The sequence below is a fragment of the Mus caroli genome, chromosome 11, assembly GCF_900094665.2.
Source record: "Mus caroli chromosome 11, CAROLI_EIJ_v1.1, whole genome shotgun sequence".
NCBI lineage: Eukaryota > Metazoa > Chordata > Mammalia > Rodentia > Muridae > Mus > Mus caroli.
Window position 1 is genome coordinate 79,965,273 of NC_034580.1, and position 5,515 is coordinate 79,970,787.

A 5,515-nucleotide genomic window follows, 5' to 3' on the forward strand; every position below is an offset into this window, starting at 1 on the left:
GATGCCCTCTTCTGGGGTGTCTGAAGACAGCTACAGTGTCTTTTTTCTGAAAAGAAAAAAAAAAAAAGGAAGTAGAAGTAGAAGAGGAGGAGAAGAACTCTTGAGTGCCATGACTCCCATATCCAAACCTTGGCTCTTACTTCCCAGCTGATCTCAGGCTGGGACATCATCCACTGAAACCTCTGAGCCTTAGCTTCCTTACAGTCTGACAGTCTGACATAGTCCTTATGAGCCTCATAAGGACATTGACAAGATCAAACAAGGCAGCATGTGGGAACACCGGACTCCAGTAGAGTAGTTCAGTAGAGTTGACTCCTGGATGGGCCTCCCCCTGCTGGTGTAACAGAGATGGCAATGAAAAATGCCCACTGAGTCTTGCTGTCTAACCTACCCCCGCTTGTCAGGTACTGCCCTAAGAATCTTACATGTACCACATTTTTATCCTTTATCATCTTATTTGTTTCTTTCCCCCATGTAATTAGCCTTAATTCACAGATGGGGAAACTGAGTCTGAAAGCAGGGAAGAATCCTCCTAAGGTCACAGAGCAGGAAATAGCAAACCAAGGACATGAGGCCAGGCCTGTCTTATTCTTGAACACAAGCTATTCATTGTTATCCTTGGAGCAGCATGAAGTGTGTGTGTGTGTGTGTGTGTGTGTGTGTGTGTGTGTGTGTATGTGTGTGTGTGCACACTCTGTATCATCTATGAACAAAGTGCATGGGTGTGCAAGGCCTCAGATTTCCCCCTTCCCAAATACACACACTTAACTTTGTCAAATAAAAGAAAATGGGGGACATTACACTGTAGTCCTGGGCAAAACTGAGGTCATGAACTTGTGCTGGGCTCCTGGTTCAGCCTGGATGACCCTTATCCTGTCTTGGTGTGCTTGGTGGTAGAACGCTTCTATAGGGCCCTGGGTTCAATCCCCAGCGTCACACAAGTACATACACATATGTCCGTGGGGTTTTAAAACACATACACACTATGTCTTTACCATCAAAAAGTGATAAAAATATTCCTACTTTTCTGTACTAAAAGGATTTCTGTTCTTAAAAGCACACACATGCACATATGTGCAGAACCATACAAAACAAAACTAAAATTTCCAAAGGGATTCACCATTTAGGTGCCTAGGCCAGTGAGAAGACACCCCTGTGCTGCCCTCTTGGGGCCAGCAGATGATAGGGTGAGGGCAGGATGCTGGAAACCGAAGGCCCCAGAGTGACCTAAGCAACATTTACCCTCTTCAGACTTGGAGCTCATCCAGGTCTGGCAATCACCCAGTGGCACACGGAGTGCCCTGTCTCCTCCTGGGCTTTTTACGGGGGTAGGTGATAGATTCTCTCTCTCTCTCTCTCTCTCTCTCTCTCTCTCTCTCTTTCCCTCCCTCCCCCCCTCCCCAGTTTTAGGTATAGGACATTGATAGAGAAGAGAAGTCAGAGACAGCAGAACCCACTCGCCATCCCCCTTATTTGCTGCCGGAAGCTGCGCTTTGTGAATGGGCACAGGGGTCTCCTTGAGGATAGGATACATGAGAGCTGGGACAAACCCAGATCACATGCCCACATGCCCACAAGGCTGCATGCTCACCCACTGGGGATGTGCCAAAGGACATTGGCCAGTGCTCCTCCCCAGGTGACTCTGTGGGTTTTCTCCTCCAAACCAAGACCCTAAGTTCCTTTTCAGACAATAAGGAGTAGTCCGATGATAAAGATGCAGCTAGCCCTGGAAAGCTTCGTGCCCAGGGGTGTCACCGGGGATGTGTGGTGTTGAACTGGAGCCAGAGAGAAAGACCACGCTGTTCCTTTCTTACCTAATCAAACCTCCCAGCACTGACAGAGGTGAACTGGGGGTGGAGAGCTCTGCCTCGCCATTATCTCTGCTCCTGTGGCACCTTCTGCTTCCCCCTCCCTCCATCCCTTCCTCCCCCGCCCTCCTCTCCATCCCAGCTTTGCTCCCGCCTATGAAAAATCAGCAAATAAAAAGTTACATTAACCCCACCCTGACCTCGCCAACATAATACACTGCAGGCTGATGCGCTGCCTTCGGAGGCTCACTGAAAACCTGTCAGTCTCCAATGTCCCGAGCACAGCCTGGGGAGTATTTACCGGATAATTAATATATTAAATGCATGAAAAATAGTTACACAGACTTACCCCCCTCCCCACCCAGAGAAGGGGCAGAATGTAAAAAAAAAAAAAAAAGACAGATTCGGGCTGTATACCATCAATATAAAAGCATCCCCCGAATAGCCATCATAAAAACTGTTCATAATTTTATAGCTTCATTCCTGTTGGAGCACCATAAAGACAAGTCATATTTTTTACACTCAGGATGCCCCATAAAAAAAAAAAAAAAGAATGGAGCGAGAAAACGAGAAGTTGGCAGGAGGTGTTTTCCCTCTCACCTGAGGGTGAGTGACAAGGAGGAGACCCCCATGTCTGTCCTACGTGACCCCTTCCGGCCACCTTTTTCTTGGCCCAGCTGTGAATTCTGATGAGTCCATCAGAATAATTATTAATTGGATGATTTTACTACTTTGTATTTGGCCGCCCCCCCCTTTTTTGCTGATTTCATATTTATCTTTTATGAGGATGGAGGTGGGGGTGGGGTATGGCTCTGAGTCCAGATCCTTCATTTCTTTCCCTTTCTTTAGGGAGGCTGGGATGTGAGAAGCGGCACCGGAACTCAGCTGATTCTGTTAGGGCTCCGGTGCAAAGCATCAGGGGCCCTGAGCAGGTCTTTTGTGGGAGATGTTAAGGCTCCAGACTAAGCGGTTGAAGATGAAGGAGACTAGGTATATCACCTGGCCACTGATCGCCCGAGCTTAAGCTGGGGTAGGATGGGTGCCTGAGAGCCACTGCAGGTACAGGGTGTTCAGACCCAGCCCTGGCTAGTCCAGGACGTGAGCGGGACAGCTGGAGCACAAAGGGTGTCCCTTTCCTGCTTGGCCTTGAGTGTCTTCCAAAGACATAAATAGTAAGATGGCCCAATCCCTGCCATATACTCATCATGCACACCCTTCAGAGACCTGTCCTTTTCCCTCTGACCCCACCCAAGAGGAAACGCTGATCAGCTTCCTGACCCTGAACCAGAGGAGGCAGTGAGAACGGAAGTCCCCCTCGGAGGGAAACCGTGGGTACCCAGCCACTCAAGGGAACCGAGGCTACTCAGTCCCTTCGCCTCTGGTGAGGAGCTGCGGACGCATGGGGGAGACAGACACTCGCAGAGAGTTGCGCGACCGCGACCGAGCTCAGGCGACCGCCCCATCTGCCCTGCAAATTCAGGCTGCCTGAAGGACCAAACACAGTGAGAGGGAGTGGCTGTCCGAGCGTGCGTCCGTTGGCCATGGTACTGAAATGGAGTTTTCCAGGCTCTTGGGGAAAAGTCGCTGGACAGTCCTGACTTGCCCAGCCTGGCACACCCAGCGTCCTGGATTCTGCTCCGATGGACTTCAGCTGATGCCTTCATGGCTAAACTAAGAAGACAGAGCCTCAGGACCTCCTTCAGGGTTTCTGCATTTCTTGTACCTTTGCCTGCCTTGCCTTCCTGCAGAGGTAGCAGGTGTCTCCAGAAAGTCACCCTGTCTCCTTAAGACAAAAAAGACCAGAAGAGGTATCCTCTGCTCATACAGGCTTTCTCTGATGACAAAGGATCTGTCACCCCCTGCAGTGTGTGGGTTCCCTGGGGGCATTCTGGTCTCCCCATTAGCGAAGTCTTCTTCATGACGCCAAGCTACTTTCTACAGACAGAAATTTTCACAGAGAACCGTCTGTCCTCCATCCAGCTGGGATTTGATTATGCCAACCCTTTTCCATATCTAGTGCTGCCCGAGAACACACTAGTGTTTCCCTACATCTCCTTTGCCAGACTGGGGTTTCCTCCAAGGCAGGGGCTCTGCTTCCCCAATCAGAGAAGGCAGACATCCTTCATCTTGGCCAGAAACTGGGTTTTTCCCATCAGGCTAGAAGACTACCAGCCCCAGGGCCTGGGACTCTTTCATAAGTTCAGGGCCCTGGTTAAAGGTATTGTTGTGGTTTCTCCAGAAGATGGGAACAGGCAGCAGGTAAAAAAGACAACAAAAACAAAAACAAACAAAAAAAAAACAATTTCTAAACAGGAGTGTGGGGGCCTCTGGAAACTCCACAACGCAGGCTTCCCTGAGGCAAGAGCTGTGTGTGCATCCTTTGTGTGTCCCTGAAGTCGGGAGTCGTGCTCAGTTCCTGCTACGGTTGAGTCTGGCTGCGCCATCTGTGAACTGGACAAAGGGGAGCAACATTATCAGCCCCCGCCCCCGAGTGCCAGCCACAGACCTTCATATCTACTATCTCACGGTCTCACCACCATCCCGCAAGGCAGATACCCTTATCCTCTCTCTGCACATGAGACTTGCCTGACACTCAGGTCTCCTGTTCCAACTCCCTCAGCCTGGTCCTGGCCTCTCCTGCCTCCTCACCCCTCTTGTCTAACTGTACCGATCCATTCCTATAAAAAGCAGCCACGTGGACCAACTCAGGTCACAACCACACGCTTCGATCAAAGAAAAGGGGCATGCCAGAGGAGGCTCTCCCCAATCTCGGATATTCAGCACCATGGACATAGACAATCAGGATGCGCCTATGGGAGTCTGCATACCCTCTCTACCCAGGTGGTAGTTCTGTGATTCTGTGTGCCTAAAAGGGGGGACACTGAAGGGGGGGTCACTGAGGAAATCAGATTTGTTTATTACATTTTCTCTTGTGGTTTTGTTTTTGTTAAACGAAACTCTAAGCCCTCCTTTTCCCTCTTCCCATTCCCAGTACAGTATCTGAACATGCATGACAGGGGTGAAAGCATCATTGGTGTGTGTGTGTGTGTGTGTGTGTGTGTGTGTGTGTGTGTGTGTGTGTGTGAAAAACAGGTCCACTACCTCTTTTAAACCAGAACTAAAAATGGGGAGGGGAATAAACATCCTCCTCCCCCAAAAGGAAAAGCATCAACTAATTTGAAAAATATTTAAGAAACTCTGGGTCGTCATCCACTCGCCTCTCCCTGCTCCATAATTACACTGCAGTGCCTGATATTTTCATGGGACATTAAACCAGGAGTCAGGTGATGGGTTCCTTCCGTCTACGCCTATCCGTTAGCCGCCAGGCCCCCGCGGACCTTGACATTATTAATAGTCCTATTCATTAAGTATTACTCTTGTAGAATGAGTAGCATAATATTGGCCTGGAGATAGGAACAGGCAGAAGGAATAAGTCAAATTAATTTTCCGGAGCAAACGCCCCGGTTCTGTAAATGACATTCCGTACTGTTAGCATTTTAAATGTGGCACAAATGGCAGGAGACACAATTTGAAAGCAAAATACTAGAAGACATGGCTCAGGGTGGAACGTGGCAGCGGGAAAATCTAAGAGCGCCAGGGACCTGGGGGTGGGAGGGTCTGGCCTGTGTAGTGACAGGGAGAGGAGGGATTTTTTTAATGGGCATTTATTTTAAATGCAGTTGAGGGAGGAGGATGGTAGGCAGTGT